The following is a 17,576-nucleotide window of genomic DNA, read 5'->3' on the forward strand; positions in this document are numbered from 1 at the left end:
CCTGAGCTGACTTCTGCTCTCCCTCTTTGCAGCACACACACCAAGGGAGCCTCCTAACTCCATGGGAGGTCACGTTGGCTTCAGCAGATATGGGCTTCATGGGCCTGCCAACCTAGAAGGCTGCTGGCAGCCTGCAAGACAATTAACCAAGCTTAAGGAAAGGATGAGGGATGCGGGTGGCGCTGTGGGTTAAACCACAGAGCCTAGGACTTGCCAATCAGAAGGTCAGCAGTTCGCATCCCCGCGACGGGGTGAGCTCCCGTTGTTCAGTCCCTGCTCCTGCCCACCTAGCAGTTTGAAAGCACGTCAGTGTGCAAGTAGATAAATAGGTACCACTCCGGCGGGAAGGTAAATGGCATTTTGTGCACTGCTCTGGTTCACCAGAAGTGGCTTAGTCATGCTGGCCACATGACCTGGAAGCTGTACGCTGGCTCCCTTGGCCAATAAAGCAAGATGAGTGCCGCAACACCAGAGTCAGCCACGACTGGACCTAATGGTCAGGGGTTTACTTTAAGGAAAGGATGTGTGTTAGCATTACCTTTGTCTGCGATGGAGCTTGTTTCCAACCTTCTCCTGTTCTGATGGTGTATCTCTCAGTGCATCACTGCTTCTGCAGTCCACTGGAGGCATGTAGGGATGCTTTGGGTATTTCTTGCTGGGTAGACATGTTACAGACCTCAGATGGAGATGCCAGGAAGAGCAGGACCGAGGGACCACCCAATGGGCTGTTGAGAGGAGGAGAAGAAAGAGGGGAAATTGATCTTTGGATGCTGTTGCTGCTGCTGCTGCTGTCCTCTGGAGAGGGGAGATTTTCAGCCTCCATTTAAAAAGGACGTCACATGTGGCTGTCCAACCAAACTAGTTTCCTCTTAATGAAACGGCCACAAAATGAACTTAAATTGCTCTGTTAATTAGCTGGGCCCTCCCTAAACAATTGAAGACTTCAAGAGGAGATGGTGACGGTTCCCACACTATTCACAGCAGAGGTGAGCTGTCCAGGCCCGTAGCAATTCCCCACCCCCTTCCCTTTGCATGCTAGAAGACACAATACCGTATTTTTCGCGCCATAGGGCGCACCGGACCATAGGGCGCACCCAGTTTTAAGGGGGGGGGAAATCAAGCAAAAAAATATTTTTCCCCCCCAGCCCCAAAGAGCAACGTACAGGCTGCACACAACCTCTCCCTGCCAGAGGGGTTGTGTGCAGCTATGGAAGAAGGCAAGGCAGCGAGCGGGATGGATCCCACTCGCTGTTTTGGCTTCCCCTTTAGCCCCGTGCAGCCTCTCCTTGCCGGAGGGGTTGCGCGCGGCTATGGCACAAGCCTGCATTCGCTCTATAGGATGCACACACATTTCCCCTCAATTTTTGGAGAGGAAAAACTGTGTCCAATAGAGCGAAAAATACGGTACCTGGAGCAGATGATGCTCAAACTGCTGCCTAGCACTGGGATGAGGAGGAGGGAGTCCGGTGGGTGGCCTTGGGGAGCTGATGGCTCTTGGGACCCATGGCAAGAATGTGAGACAAGGTGACACTTGGACCAGGCAAAACACGTTGCTGTGTTTTTGAGCAAGAGTGTGCCTTCAGAAACACCAAGCACAGATCAGTTATACCTCTTCTTTTTAAATTTTTATTTATGGTTTTCAATTTTATAAGGTAAAGGTAAAGGTACCCCTGCCCGAACGGGCCAGTCTTGACAGACTGTGGGGTTTGTGCGCCCATCTCACATTTATTGGCCGGGGGCCAGCGCTGTCCGGGGACACTTCCGGGTCACATGGACAGCGTGACATCGCTGCTCTGGCGAGCCAGAGCCGCACACGGAACGCCGTTTACCTTCCCGCTGGTAAGCGGTACCTATTTATCTACTTGCACCCGGGGGTGCTTTCGAACTGCTAGGTGGGCAGGCGCTGGGACCGAACAGCGGGAGCGCACCCCGCCGCGGGGATTCGAACCGCCGACCTTTCGATCGGCAAGCCCTAGGCGTTGAGGCTTTAGCCCACAGCGCCACCCGCGTCCCTTTTATACATTTCATTAATTTTGCAACCCTTTTAACATTTCGAAACTCGACTTCCTTCCCCCTCTTTCTACGGTTCCTTAAATTAATTTTTTTATATTTTCTGCGTATTCCAAATTAACTTAATCATTTATTCATCTCCTTTAAATATAACTCTTACAATGTAACTCTTTCAATGTAACTCTTACAAAACTGCAGGTTGTTACAATAATCCTGCCCATGTTCTTATCTGTTTGCAGTTTGTTTGTAAATATTCAATAAACCATTTCCATTCTTTTTTATATAACAAGTTTGTTATCTTGATTTCTTTTTTTTCCCTGGTAGGTTTCGCCATTTCTACATATTCCATAAGTTTTTGTATCCATTCTTTCGTCGGGATTCCTTCTTCTTTCCATTTTTTGGCAAATAGCATTCTTGTCGCTGTAGTTGCATACATGAATAAATTTCTGTACAGTTCTGCCCCTACAATTCCCAAAAGAAAAGCTTCTGGTGATTAGTTCTACCTCTTAACTGTTACAGGATTCTGTGTGCGCTTCTTTTGTCAGTGTGAAATAAATCAGGGGACCGTGGGAGTTGTAGTGAAAAGAGAAGAAAAGACTGGATGATGAACCTTCTGAGCAAAAATATAACAATATACTTTTTGGCAGATTACCCAAATTACTAAAAAAAAAAAAAAAGTAATAGAAAAAGGCCTCCTGTGTTTTATATACAAGATTCCGCTTTATCCAAGAAAGAGGATTTTTTTTTAAAAAAAACTTTCCTGTTTTCATACATTCCACACCATAGTGTATGCTGAAGGAACCTTCCTACCATCAGCCTCCACATTCACATTTGAAATAAATTGCCCCACATTGCAATAAATGTATTCTCCTTAATATATCCCCCTTAAGTTTATGGGAAATCTTCTCAAGCAAGACTGTCTGCCAGACTTTCAAATACCAATAATGTAAATTAGTCAGATCAAAAGTTTTCAAAAATCTTGCCACAGATGCTCTTGACACTGTCCCCCCCCCCAAAAAAGGCGAGGTGAGTTCCTTCCTTTTTGCAATTCTTTATCTCAGAGGTGGATTTATGGGAGCGCAACTGGTTCAGTTGCACTGGGCACAGAGCCTCGGGGGCGCCTCAGGGAGTGCTGTAACTATGAGAGAGAAGGGAAACCAAGAGGTGGAAGGCATTGGTTTTGGCGCCACACAGGGCACTTAAATTTGAGACCCCCAAGGTCCGCTACTGTCCATGTGACTCCAAAAATAGCAGTAGAAGAGCTAAATATGGAGAAGCCGTGACTGTCTGTGTCATTATTAAGGTGAATTCCTTAAATCGTTTCATACCAAAGTCTGCAACTTGAGGGCAGCTCCACCACATGTGGTTGTAGATGCCAACAGATTGGCAACCCCTTCGACAAAGGGCTGAGCTGCTTGGCTGTATAAATAAAAGTTGCCTCGGTGTTAAGTAGAAGAGCTTCATTGTTGCTGACACAGTGGCAAGAAGAGGAAGAGAAGGAAGAAGGAAAGGAGAGAAAAAGACGATGAGGGTGACCCCATAGGTCATTTGGCTCTCAAAGAGGACTTTTCCAACCAGAGAACACTATACAGTGGTACCTCGGGTTAAGTACTTAATTCGTTCCGGAGATCCATTCTTAACCTGAAATTATTCTTAACCTGAAGCACCACTTTAACTAATAGGGCCTCCTGCTGCTGCCAGAGCACGATTTCTGTTCTCATCCTGAAGCAAAGTTCTTAACCCGAGGTACTATTTCTGGGTCAGCGTAGTCTGTAACCTGAAGCCTATGTAACCTGAAGTGTATGTAACCTGAGGTACCACTGTATATCATTTCAAAGGATGACGAATCCAGTTGGCTGGTTGCTTGGCTGAGAGCTTTCTGTCAGTGCACCAAGTGAGTGTGTTTGGCTGCTTCAGATTCCTCTAGACATGTTTCCTTCTTCCCACCTGCTTTGGAAGCTGGGATAATTACACTTGCAAATTCAAGCTCTATTCCTAAAATTACAACTGTCTCTCTACGGAGAGAGCATGGGTAGGCAAACTAATGCCCGGGGGCCAGATATGGCCCAATTTCCTTCTCAATCCGGCCCGTGGATGGTCCAGGAATCAGCCTGTTTTTACATGAGTAGAATGTGTGCTTTTGTTTCAAATGCATCTCTGGGTTATTTGTGGGGCATAGGAATTCATTCATTATTTTTTTCCAAAATATAGTCCGACCCCCCCCCCCAACAAGGTCTGAGGGACAGTGGACCGGCCCCCTGCTGAAAAGTTTGCTGCCCCTGGGAGAGAGGCATGACTTACTTTCCTGTTCTTATTTTGAACCTCGTTTGTGTGTGTGTGTGTGTGTGTGTGTGTGTGAGAGAGAGAGAGAGAGAGAGAGAGAGAGAGAGAGAGATTCAACCCCTGAAAACGGCAACAACAAAAAAGCACAGGGAGACAACTTTAAGGAACAAGGACGAATCTGTACTTCCCAGTGCCCTGATGAAGTCATCTGGTAATTTTATTAATGCTTATTTGCAGCTACCTTGAATGCTGACGATTTTATCACAGTAGAAGGAGAATGGCTAAGAGCTTTGTTCTCTCCTGGGAATGCAGCCTGGCACTGATTATGTCCTGGGAATGGGGTGTTCCCACCCTGAAGCGGCCTTGGCTCCTGTGGCGCATCCCATTGGAGAAGGCTTGGTGGTGTGTTTGGGAGCAGGTCCAGAGCCCCAGGATACAGCAAACAGGTTTCTCCACCGTCTTATTAGTCACAATGTTTTTCTTTGTATGAAAACACTCTCAGAAGGCTTCAGGCAGCTTTCTCCAACATGGTGACCTCCCATAATCCCATGGGGCAACTCCTATACTGTAATCCCTCACCATGCTGCCTGGGGCTGATGGAAGTTATAGTCAAAAAAATCTGGAGGGCACCATCTTGTTGAAGGCTAGTCTAAGGTATGGTTGCCATATGTCCTCTTTTCCCAGGACACATCCTCTTTTTCAGGTCTGGTTGCTATATGTCCTCTTTCCCCCCAGCTATGTCCTCTTTTTCAGGATTAAAATTTCTGTCCAGGTAGATTTTTAAAATTTGGCAAAATGTCCAGGGTTTTTCTGTTTGTTTACAGTAACCCAATAATTTTTTTTTCTGGTGCATTAGACTCAGATCTAAGGCACCTGACTAAGCTAGTCTGCAGCAGAGAATCACAACAAAGCAGCATCTTAAACCAGCTACATATTGTATAAATCCCTTCTCTTGTGGCTGAACTAAAAGGATGCTGGCTCAGCTACAATATCTTGGAGAAGGAGTCTGGGAGGGCAAGAGTTATCATGCCCCTGCCCTTAAGGAGAGTCCTTATGTACATGTTAAACAGTTTAATAAATTGTTCTGTGCACAATTATGTTCACAAAGATGTGAACATGAGTCCAAATACTTTCAAGTGGCAAGTGAGGGAGCAATATCTCTTATTATTTTGTTGTTGAAAGTTAAGAACATTACTACTAGCAATATAACACAGCTTTTCTAGCCTACATATAGTAGGGGCATTTAAAATGAGAGTCGTCATAGCGATCAGTAGTTAAAAGTAAAAGGACCCCTGACAGTTAACTCTAGTCGCGAATGACTGTGGGCTTGCGGTGCTCATCTCGCTTTACTGGCCGAGGGAGCCGACATACAGCTTCCAGGTCATGTGGCCACCATGAGTAAGCCGCTTCTGGCGAAACCAGAGCAGTGCACAGAAACACCGTTTACCTTCCCGCCAGAGCGGTACCTATTTATCTACTTGCACTTTGACGTGCTTTCAAACTACTAGGTTGGCAGGAGCTGGGACCGAGCAATGGGAACTCACCCCAAACCGCCGACCTTTCGATTGGCAAGCCCTAGGCTCAGTGATTTAGACCACAGTGCCACCCACGTCCCTAGTTAAAAGTAGAAGTCCTCTTATTTGCTCTTCAAAATATGGCAATCCTAGATTTCACAGAAAACTGTAAAAGCAGGTTCTGGCGCACAAACACACTTCTGTGGTACATAACTATGCCTTTCACAAAGTTTGGAAGGCACAAGAATGCACAATTTTAAATCGCACCGGAAGGAGGATGGGCTGATATTTGTATCATCAGCTGGTATTACTCAGCATGTTTGCTGGGGAATAAGCCCCCTTTAAATTTAGTGCCAATTGCTTCTGAGTAAAGCTTTCTAAGACTGTACTGCTTGAAGTTCCTGATTCAAATCTTTGCTCTCGCGGGAAATCATTGGGGGCTAGGTTGGCTACCTGTCCCTAGGAAAACAGGATCGCCCCGTTTTTGAACATAAGTGTCCCCTATCCCATTTGGACTTCAGACAGGATGCCTTTTTTCCATATTCAAGCTCAACCAGCCCCAAATGGTGGTTGTGTCACTGTTGGTGCGGCTGAGATGGAGCCTGGCCCGACCTGAGCAACAATAGAGTGGAGGCAAGAACTATCTTCTCCTCTCTCTCCTTATCCGCTCCTTCCTTCCCTCTTGCTAGTGCTCCTCCTCAGAGAACCAGGCAGAGGCCTTCTCGGTAGTGGCACCCGCCCTGGGGAACGCCCTCCCACCAGATGTCAAAGAGAACAACAACTACCAGACTTTTAGAAGACATCTGTAGGCAGCCCTTTTTAGGGAAGCTTTTAATGTTTGATGCATTACTGTATTTTAATATTTTGTTGAAAGCCACCCAGAGTGGCTGGGGAAGCCCAGCCAGATGGACGGGGTATAAATAAATTATTATTATTATTATTATTATTATTATTATTATTATTATTATTATTATTATTATTATCAGCCACCGCCTGCCACCCTGACCTGACCTCTCCTCCTCTGCGCTCAAGTCTCTTCCGGTCCCAAATGGGTGAGAGGCTGGCGCTATGGCTCAAGTCTCCCAAGGGAGCTGGCCATCTACCCCTGGCACCTGCCCACCTATGTGAGTCGAGGGGAAAAGCAGGGCCAGGGTGGCGAGGGAGGTGGAAGGCCAAATGTGGGAGCCCCCCTCCACAAAGGGCTGGGGAGGTTTTGGTGTCATGAGAGTGCGTGTGTGCCCCCCCAATCCCCACCCACCCCAACCTGTCCACCTCCCACTTGTTTCATATTTTTCCCTACCAAAGGTGGCAACCCTACTGGGTGCCCTTTTGCAATGTTTGGGCAATTGTCCCATGCACACATTGGCCAGGTTATGTGCAATACGGGGATGATCATACCGGCCTACTTTACAGATTCCGTGTAGAGATTACAGAGATAAACATCTCTGTAAGTTCCAGTGGCGTAGCGTGGGTTGTCAGCACCCGGGGCAAGGCAAGTAATTTGTGCCCCCTAACCCGTGGATTTGCGCCTCCTAACCTGTGGATTTGCGCACCCTAACCCTAACCCCCAGATGTTGCGCCCGGTGTGGCCGGCCCCCCTACACCCCCCACGCTACGCCACTGGTAATCTCCACAGCAGGCATAAGCAAACTTGGCCCTCCAGATACTTTGGGACTACAACTCCCACCATCCCTAGTTAACAGGACCAGTGATCAGGGATGATGGGAGTTTTAGTCCCAAAACATCTGGAGGGCCCAGTTTGCCTATGTCTGCTCTACAACAAAACTGTAAGGTAAGCCAGTATTATAATACATTAAATGTCTTTTTTTGGCGATCACTCGTAGCCGAGTAAGATTGTCTTCCATAAACACGGTTTTAACAATGAGTCTGTAAACGACTGTGGAGGCCAGTTGTTGGTATTTATACTACATTTTTAAAAATTTGCCTTGAGACAGTCTTTAAACCTCTTTTGTTGACCACCAACATTACACTTTCCATTTTTAAGTTCGGAATATAGTTGCTTTGGAAGACGATAATCAGACACCCGCAGAACATGACCAGTCCAACAAAGTTGATGTTGAAGAATCATTGCTTCGACACTGGTGATCTTTGCTTCTTCCAGTACACTGGTATTAGTTCGCCATATTTTGCCCAACCAAAGGTGGCAACCCTATTGGGTGCCCTTTTGCAGTGTCAGGATCCTTGGACAATTGTGTCATGCACACATTGGCCAGGTCATGTGCAATACGGGGATTATAATACTGGCCTACTTTACAGATTCCTTGTAAAGATTCCTGAGATAAATATTTCTGTAATCTCTACAACAAATTTGTAAAGTAAGCCAGTATTATAATACATCAAATGCATGTATGTAGGAGTTGTAATCTTGTTTTTCTCTTCCCCACGCACTGCTCCTGGGTCAGCCTACTGGTTCAAACTCTCTTGCTTCTCTTTATACAGAGAACTAACGCTTCAATAGTTCATCGCCCCCCCCCCCCCCCGGCCTTCAAAAATTGACCATTCATGAACCTCACTAGGGTCAGCGGTTCACTTGTTTTTTTGGCTTCTGTGTATCTTCTGAACAATGCTGGGAGTCTTGCAACGGAATCATGCCACAATGCCGTTCCCTCTACGGTTGATGCTGTTGTAGCAAATTGCAAAGTGTTTGAGGTTAGCACGTGTAAAGTTCCATCCTCCATTTATAGATTGCCGCAGCGTGAGAAATTATTTCCCACCTTTGTTACATCTCCAATATATTCTGCTTTCGAGACGCTTGCAAATTAGCCCACATCCGGTTATAGATAGAGCAATCAATGCTGTGGGCCTTCTGGGTGTGACAGTGCATGTTAGGTGGCAATTTCCTAACCACGTGTGAATTTGCACTAAGCTCGGGGTTTTGGTTTTTTTGAGAAACACAAACAGAGGCTGTGCCTCTTAGCATTTCGCAAAATATGTACAGTACTCTCTCTCTCTCTCTCTCTTTCCTACTCCTCAAGCATTTGCCTCTCGGTCAGGCTAATGATTCAAGACTCTCTTGCTATCTTTCCAAGAAACCTTGCATGGTTTCTTGGCTTAGCATAGCAATTCCCTGAGCTCTGTTTGCACTGCATGCAATTCTCCTAAAATTTGGTCCACGGCTGGTGCATCTGCATGTCAGCAGGAATCGATAAAGGAGTATGGTTGAAAATGGGATGTAATAACCAGAAACACAGACTAAAATAAACACAGACTAAAATTCTGAACCATCATCTTTGAACTGATGCCTGGGAAAGATCTGTCAAATTGCAGAAATAGGTAAAGATAACTAAAGAATAAGGAAAGGGGGAAATAAATTTATTGAAAGTATTGAAAAGCAAACAGGCTGATTCATTTGTTTTCTTTATTGTAAGAGTTCTGATTGTCCTACATCTGCATTGTAGTCTAGCAGTGTTTAAGCAAATTCTTCTTTTTCTTGTATAGGACAATGACAAAACCACAACTCTTTGTTTAAAACGGGAGCAGTTTGAAACATGCAGCAAAACCAGCTAAAAGTTTCGAGACATTTTAGGTCTGAAAGAACAGCAACTCAAATCCATCACTGACATTTTTAGAAAGGTGTCCCCACAAAATAAGTAGGGACAGTGATTAACAACTCTGAGACCCCTTATTCTTTGAAATGACCCCAAGGAGATGACTCCTTGTTGTTGGGGGTCATTGGAATAAAAAGTACATCATTCAGAATGACCTTCATGAGGTCTAAAACTCCACAACACCAGGCAGCATAAATGGTAGGAAGAGAGAATAGTGAAACTGTCTAGTGCTCTATTTTCCCCAAGCATAACATCAGCTTATGGAACTCACTGCCACAAGATTTTGTGATATCAACCTATTTAAAAAACCAAACAAAAACTTCAGACTTTTTTCTTCCTTTCTTTTTTGACACACAGGTGCATTTCAGCACCATAATGGCTGGAAAAGTTTTCTTTTCTTTTTTTTAAAAAAAAGAAGGAAACAGGGAAAGCATTGAGAGTCGCCGTTTGGTGCCAGTAATGAATTTTCAGTGCTGAATTTCAGAAACTGAATGCAGGTTATGAATGAAGATTTTCTTGTCTGTCCAGATTTCGACAAGTTTGGCAGCTACAGCACAGCAGATAGAAGGTACGCTTCAGTGTCTCTTTTTGTTTCTCTCTCTCCATTTTTTATTTTTTTTTTAAAGTTGAAAGTTCTCAGGTCCCTAAATGACACCACACATTTTGTGGCCTGCATTCTGAGTGTCAGCATTTCCCCATTCCAGCATTGCCTCACCTTGTGGTTACACCATCTTGGTCCAGTTTTGTTAATCTCAGCAAGCAGCTTCAGGAGTAACCTCCACATCTTATCACTTTCTTTGCTTAGACGCTACCTCATCTTAGAGTCCCAGAGTGAGAAACTATATTTTCTTAGCTCGTTTCATCTTTGCAACAGCTCTGGGGTATTTCCTATTTGAGCTCTCTGAGGTCTGAACTCGGGATTATCAGGTTTAAAGCCAGCACTGTCTGACTCTCTGAAACTTCACAGAAGCAGTGAGTTTCCTGAAGGACAGGCTTGCCAATTTTTTTCAGTCAACCACCTTTAGCAGTATGTGCGGACAGGGCCGGCCCACCCTCCGAGGGTCTTCTGCTGGTGAGAAGCAAAGTTACAGGGAACCAGGCAGAGGGCCTTCTCGGTAGTGGCACCCGCCCTGTAGAACGCCCTCCCAGCAGTTGTCAAGGAGGTAAAGAATTACACAACTTTTAGAAGACATCTGAAGGCAGCCCTGTATCAGGAGGTTTTTAATGCTTGATGTTTTTATTATGTTTCTAGATATGCCGTAAGCTGCCCAGAGTGGCTGGGTAAACTGAGCAAGACGGATGGGGTATAAATACTACTACTACTGTTGTTATTATTATTATTATTATTATTATTATTATTATTATTATTATTATTAGACAGTCAGGTGAGGTGACCACCTCGGGTTGTGACAGGATCCATAGGGGTAGCAGATCCCGATGGAGATCTTTATTCCATCCTTGCTCCTGGTGTTAATCTTCGTTCACCCCTTCTTCCCTAGTGGGGAGGGGGCGCCATTTTGTGGTTCACCTCAGGTGCCAAAATGTGTGCAGGTATTAGTAGGTGATCACGTTTATTTTCAAAAGTTTCATAGTCTGTAGTTGGCTAATGTTAAAAGGCACAAGAAAAGGCTGGGATTCTTTTGAAAGGCTACCCAAACCACTGAAGGACTTTCCTGTGAGGAATTACGGTATTCTTTGCTGGGGGGGTTTCTAGAAAAGACACAGCTACCTTCCTGGAACCTGAGACAACAGCTCCATATAACTGCTGTGGACCTCATATTTTCTAGGGACCATTGCACAGCTGGGTTCAGCGGAGACGTCCAGCAGCAGACAGCAAACAGCCTGCATTTTCATTACGGAGCTGCCTTTGTGTACATTAAGGGCAGGGGTTTGTGTGGTGGGTTGCAGCTCCTATGTGTGTTTGCGTTGGAGAAAGAAATTTATTGCATACTTGTATCAGAGGGGAGTGAGAGGGTCTGCTTTGTGTTCAATTTTTTATTTGAGTGGTTTTGGAGAAGGGAGAGCATGCCAAAGCGCATAGTTTGCAGCACTCAGGATGACGACAGCAGGACTTTGCGTGCCTTTTTATCACTGCTGCCGACAGGGCTAAAAATGATTGCCTGAGCAACTGACAGGCTAAACCCTCATCAGTTCACATCAAATCCAGAGAAACAGGATTTATTGGGACCGGGGAGAGAAATCTTCCCAGGCTGCATCTGTGCTACATTGAAGGCCATCATGTGGGTCTTGGGTCAGGAAACCGAGTCTCCTACTGTGGATGTAACAGACCATATTTTTGGCTGCCCACTCAGTTGTTGTCCTTTTAGGGGCATCTTAGAAGATCTCTGGCCCCATGTGGAAGAAATTAAATAATGGTGCGAGATGAAATCCCAGATTGCCTCACAGATGCAGTCCCAGAATGCTTCACAGGCAGAAGCAGTAAAAGGTAAAGGGACCCCTGACCGTTAGGTCCAGTCGTGACTGACTCTGGGGTTGTGGCGCTCATCTCACTTTATTGGCCAAGGGAGCCAGCATACAGCTTCTGGGTCATGTGGCCAGCATTACTAAGCCGCTTCTGGCGAACCAGAGCAGTGCACGGAAACGCCGTTTACCTTCCTGCCGGAGCGGTACCTATTTATCTACTTGCACTTTGACGTGCTTTCGAACTGCTAGGTGGGCAGGAGCTGGGACAGAGCAACGGGAGCTCACCCCATAACAGGGATTCGAACCGCCGACCTTTTCATTGGCAAGTCCTAGGCTCTGTGGTTTAACCCACAGCGCCACGCAAATAGGTGTCGAACACAGGAGTCCTGTCCCATTTCTCAAAGCACCGCTCCTTTACAGAAAAGTAGAGAAGATGTGCTTCCCATGGTTTCTGTCTGGGATTCCAGATAGAGATAATGGTTAGGGTTGCCGTATTTCAATAAGTAAAAACCAGGACACCCTCAAAGTAGGTGTTGTTGTTGTTTAGACGTTTAGTCGTGTCTGACTCTTCGTGACCCCATGGACCAGAGCACACCAGGCACTCCTGTCTTCCACTGCCTCCCGCAGTTTGGTCAGACTCATGTTTGTAGCTTCGAGAACACTGTCCAACCATCTCGTCCTCTGTCGTCCCCTTCTCCTTGTGCCCTCCATCTTTCCCAACATCAGGGTCTTTTCCAGGGAGTCTTCTCTTCTCATGAGGTGGCCAAAGTATTGGAGCCTCAGCTTCACGATCTGTCCTTCCACTAAGAACTCAGGGCTGATTTCCTTAAGAATGGAGAGGTTTGATCTTCTTGCAGTCCATGGGACTCTCACGAGTCTCCTCCAGCACCATAATTCAAAGTAGGTGTGCTACAAGAATGCCCCCCAAAAGAAGAAGAATCGATTTTTCAATTGACTTGCCTAAGATCCAGGGCAAAGCACCGCCTTTCGGAAATTCCTCCCGGGCATCAATTCTGCCTTTGAAATCCTGATAATGTCCGGGAAAATCCGGACATATGTGAACCCTAAAAATGGGAAGAACACTTCCTCTCATTTTCTGGTGTTCCAGACCTCTCTCGGGACTGCCCAGGTTTGCTTCTTGCCCTGTCACATCACTACATTGGAGACACTGTGCGCCCCTTGAACAATCAGGAATTCGAACCCTATCTTGCTGCCGGTGACATCATCAGTGGTGTTTCAGGTTCTGAATTCCTACCCCAAAGTAAGGCACCAATCCCCTTTGCCTGGCTGCTTTTGCGGCATTGACTCCTCCTTTGCAAGTACAGTGGTACCTCAAGTTACAACCGCCTCAGGTGACAGAAGCTTCAGGTTACAAACTCCGCTAACCTGGAAGAGTTACCTCAAGTTGAGAACTTTGCCTCAGGCTGAGAACGGAAATTGTGTGCCAGCAGCGCAGCAGTAGCAAGAGGCCCCATTAGCGAAAGCACGCCTCTAGTTAAGAACAGTTTCAGGTTAAGAACGGACCTCCGGAACGAATTAAGTTTGTAACTAGCGGTACCACTGTAATGGGAATGGCAGGCAGGAAGGGAGAGAAGGAAGGAATGAAGGTTCTTTCCCTAACCCTTTGCTCCTTCCTCTTTTCATCATCTGCCTTCGCCTTTCACCTACTTTCTTGTCACAAAGCACACACACACACTCTTGCCAACCCCCATTCTTGGAAGATTGCTATTGTGAGCTGTGCCAGAGAACTTCCACTGAGAGCGAAGGCCCAGTTCATAACACTGGGGCAGTTTACAAATGTGTCGTATTTGTATTTTGGATTAAGCAATTACAGAGTTCAGCGGGATCCCTGGTGTGAACCGGCAAAGCACTACCGAGGCTTCGCTCTGCTTTTAAGCCCTTTGATGCAGCATTCCATCCTTGCCCTTTCTAAAATCAGCATCTGTTTCTCAGCTGCTTCATGCTATGGTTTGTTAAGGGTTGTTGGGAATTGCAACTCTGTGAGGGGTAAACTGCAGTGCCCAAAATTCTTTGAGGGAATGGCTATGCTAGTTTAAAAGTGTACACATCTTGATTCTCAGATTAGTTGCTTCCATTCAGTCTTGGCCTGGGGATTCCTGGTTTGGCTTGTCATTGCTGGTGGGCTTTTTAATTACAGTGGTACCTCGGGTTAAGAACTTAATTCGTTCCGGAGGTCTGTTCTTAACCTGAAACTGTTCTTAACCTGAAGCACCACTTTAGCTAATGGGGCCTCCTGCTGCCGCCGCACTGCTGGAGCACGATTTCTGTTCTCATCCTGAAGCAAAGTTCTTAACCCGAGGTACTATTTCTGGGGTAGCAGAGTCTGTAACCTGAAGTGAATGTAACCTGAAGCGTATGTAACCCGAGGTACCACTGTATGTACTTTTCTCTTTGTAGCCGGAGCTACATTATCGTCATCGCAATTGTATTATCACAATAAAACAAATGAACAAAGACCGAGCAACTAATTAAAGGGCTGAAAGCTAAGTGAACTAAGAAGAAGAAGAAGAAGAGTTTGGATTTGATACCCCGCCTTTCACTCCCCTTCAGGAGTCTCAAAGCGGCTAACATTCTCCTTTCCCTTCCTCCCCCACAACAAACACTCTGTGAGGTGAGTGGGGCTGAGAGACTTCACAGAAGTGTGACTGGCCCAAGGTCACCCAGCAGCTGCATGTGGAGGAGCAGGGAATATAACCCGGTTCCCCAGATTACGAGACTACCGCTCTTAACCACTACACCACACTGGCTCTCTAAGACTTTTGCTGAACATGACTTCTGAGTAAATGTGTGTTTGGATCTTGCCCTTAGGCTTTGTGGGATTGTAATGGGGAATATAATGCCCAGTGGAACTATTGTTTGAATTCTGCTTCTGTCAAGCAGTAAAATGCCCTGAGGTGGAAATAAACTATTTCAAATTCTGAACGTGACAACTGAATTTTGACTGATGCTTATTGGGAACCTGTGCCTTTTTCAGTTTTTGTGCCATTTTCAGTAGCTGGGTGGTTCAGTTTTGGATGCCAAGTGATGGCGCACCAGTCTCCCATTTAAGGATGGATTGCCAATCATTGAATTGCTATATTTAAATCCTCACCTGATGTGATAGTGATGAGAACCAGAAGCTCTCATAATTTCCTTTGTTTTTCTGTGATCTCTTCTTGAGGTACTTAATCTCAACTGCTTACAGTAGTCTGTCCTTTTGAGAAACCTGAAGGCAATTATCAAACTATGGCTCCAAAATATCTCATTAAAGACACATTTTTAAAACCCCCCACAAATGATAATAACATACTAATCCCTAGCTTTCCTGATTCAGCTTTAAAAGAAGTTGTTGCAACACTTCCAAACAAGGCTCAGAGTCATGTTTGGCAAGTAAGAGGTGCAACGAAGAACATCTCTCTGTCTATGAACTGTTGAAAGTGGGGTGCAACTCAGTTTGTTGAGATATAGGGTTTGCAAGAGGTTAAAACAGACTGCATAGGACAGGCTTCCTCAACCTCAGCCCTCCATATGTTTTGAGGCTACAATTCCCATCATCCCTGACCACTGGTCCTGCTAGCTAGGGATCATGGGAGTTGTAGGCCAAAAACATATGGAGGGCCGAGACTGAGGAAGCCTGTTTGTAGGAGACTTCCAGCTTCCTAGACTATCTCAGTATATTTGATCTTGTGCTGTGCAGAATGGAAATCTCAGGTTGCATCATCCCCCACTTCCACCCTCCCTCCTCTCTTTGGACCACAACACAAGGTCATCTGGGATCTAGCTCTCCTGAGAACAAAGGGGGATGCCTTTGTTTCTCCAACTAAGTTAGTTAGCTAGGCTAGAGATCTTCTCTATCCAAATATCTATATCCAATAACGAAACCTTTGCGGAGAGACCAAAATATTAAGACCATCTCCTCACCAGCTAAGCAACCTGCCAATGCATCACAGTGGCCACAACAATTTATTCCCATAAAAGACTTGAGAAACTGACTAATTGAATTTTGAAGGAAATGCCCTTGTGCCCAAGTTTGGAAATACATGTAAAAGCAGCAAGAATTGTCTCAAGATCACATTATTGCCTCAAGATATGGTGTAGAATTAATAATTTGTATGTTTTGTGTATTATGTGTTCTGATGTAGGAATGCTGAAATGTGTCTGATAGCGTGTTATCTCCACAAAGGGGGGGAGAATTTTTTTGTGTGTAATTGTTTCTGTATAATGTAGGATACATAACTATGAACAACAGAAGGATATGTCTTACACCCCAAGTTTTTTTTCTTGGAGGATTCTCATATATTACATGCTTTCCGATAGAGCAGGCTATATTTAGATTAAGTCAACTGATGATCATATTTCCTTGTCCCACCTGGCACTCTGTAGAGTGCCAACCTTCCCTACCCATTTATTTATGTATTTAATGTTTTTCTATATACAAAGTTCCCAGAAAGAAATTACCTTCTACTATTTCTTTCTTTCTGTTCCAGAAAACTATTCCAAATCTCTTCTATGACTTCTCTGTATCTCTTGCAGATTCAGTACTGTCTTTAAGTAGCAATTGTTCTGTATTTATTTATTAATCTTGGTTTTCCCGTATAGCTGTGAAATTAATCTAACCACAACCAAGTATTATTCTTGGAACCATATTTTATCAGGTAGCTTTGAAGCAACACTCTTTATTATTATTTGAGATGTTTTGATTTGAATGCCAAATGAAAATGGGTGTAGATCATGTCCCAAATTTTATTTATTTATTTGAGGACACAACTACCATATGTGGAATAAGGTTCCTTCACTTTCCTTACATCTCTAACATATTATTATTATTATTGATAACAAGAAACGTGTATATGCCTTGATGTAGCAGGAATGGTCCTTATAGAGTTAAATTGACTCATTTGGACAAGGGCCCATTTTAAGAATGGTTTTGTTTTAACATATTGGTTTTGAAAAGCTGAGAACCATGGGGCAAGATAAATTCAAATTGGACTCTGCTGGAATTGGGCACGTGTATCCAGGCTGCAACTAGCTTTTGGTCCTTTAAGAGCAAGTGAGCAACTTTCCATGAGTGCAAGACCAGAGCCTGCAATAATAAAACCCCATAGAAAGGCCAAGGCAAAGACATATCTCTCATGATATGTCCAAACCTGTGCCAGCTATGGTGAGTGCCAGGCGACATGGTTAAATGAAAGCCCTGAGGGGATTCAACAGGATGTGTTACTGTACCACTATGCCGGTGTGAGACCACAGAAGAGCTAGCTTGGCCCCTGAGAACACAAAAACGGTGGGGCTAAAAAAGCAAACTGCATTTTTCAGTCAGTAGTGGACCTTCCTGCTAAATGTAAAGCATACACCACTATTGAAAATGTTTCTCCCAAGAGCTAGAATGCCACAAGTAATTTAGTAACAAAATACAACAGGTGTTCTTTTATATAATACCCTATATCCAGCTATCTGCGCTGCTATACATGCAAATGACCGTAAGAGGCATGGCTTGCAAGTCCCTTTCAGGTTTGCATAAACCCACACATCTGGTAGTGTAGATACCAAGTTATTATTTAGCGCATATCTATATAACACACGCGTACATTGTATTCGTCCGTGTTGCTCCCTCCTTTGCTGCCCTGCTCAACCCACCTCCTTTTCCATTAGAGCCTATTCCCACTCACAGGGCACCCCTACCTTCACCGAGATTTAGGGTGCGGAGAAAAGATTTGCAAGTTCTTACAGAACTTTAATGCAAATCTATCTCCGAATGGGGGACTGATACGGAAGG

General features: G+C 45.0%; 1 protein-coding gene across 1 annotated transcript in view; it reads right to left on the minus strand.

The window, feature by feature from the left end:
* Window positions 1-17,576, minus strand: part of AP1M2 (adaptor related protein complex 1 subunit mu 2) — a 122,417-nt gene that overhangs the window by 11,537 nt on the left and 93,304 nt on the right. The window lies entirely within an intron of this gene.

The sequence above is a fragment of the Podarcis vaucheri genome (genome assembly GCF_965113315.1).
Source record: "Podarcis vaucheri genome assembly, chromosome: 17".
In the NCBI taxonomy this organism is placed as follows: Eukaryota; Metazoa; Chordata; class Lepidosauria; order Squamata; family Lacertidae; genus Podarcis; species Podarcis vaucheri.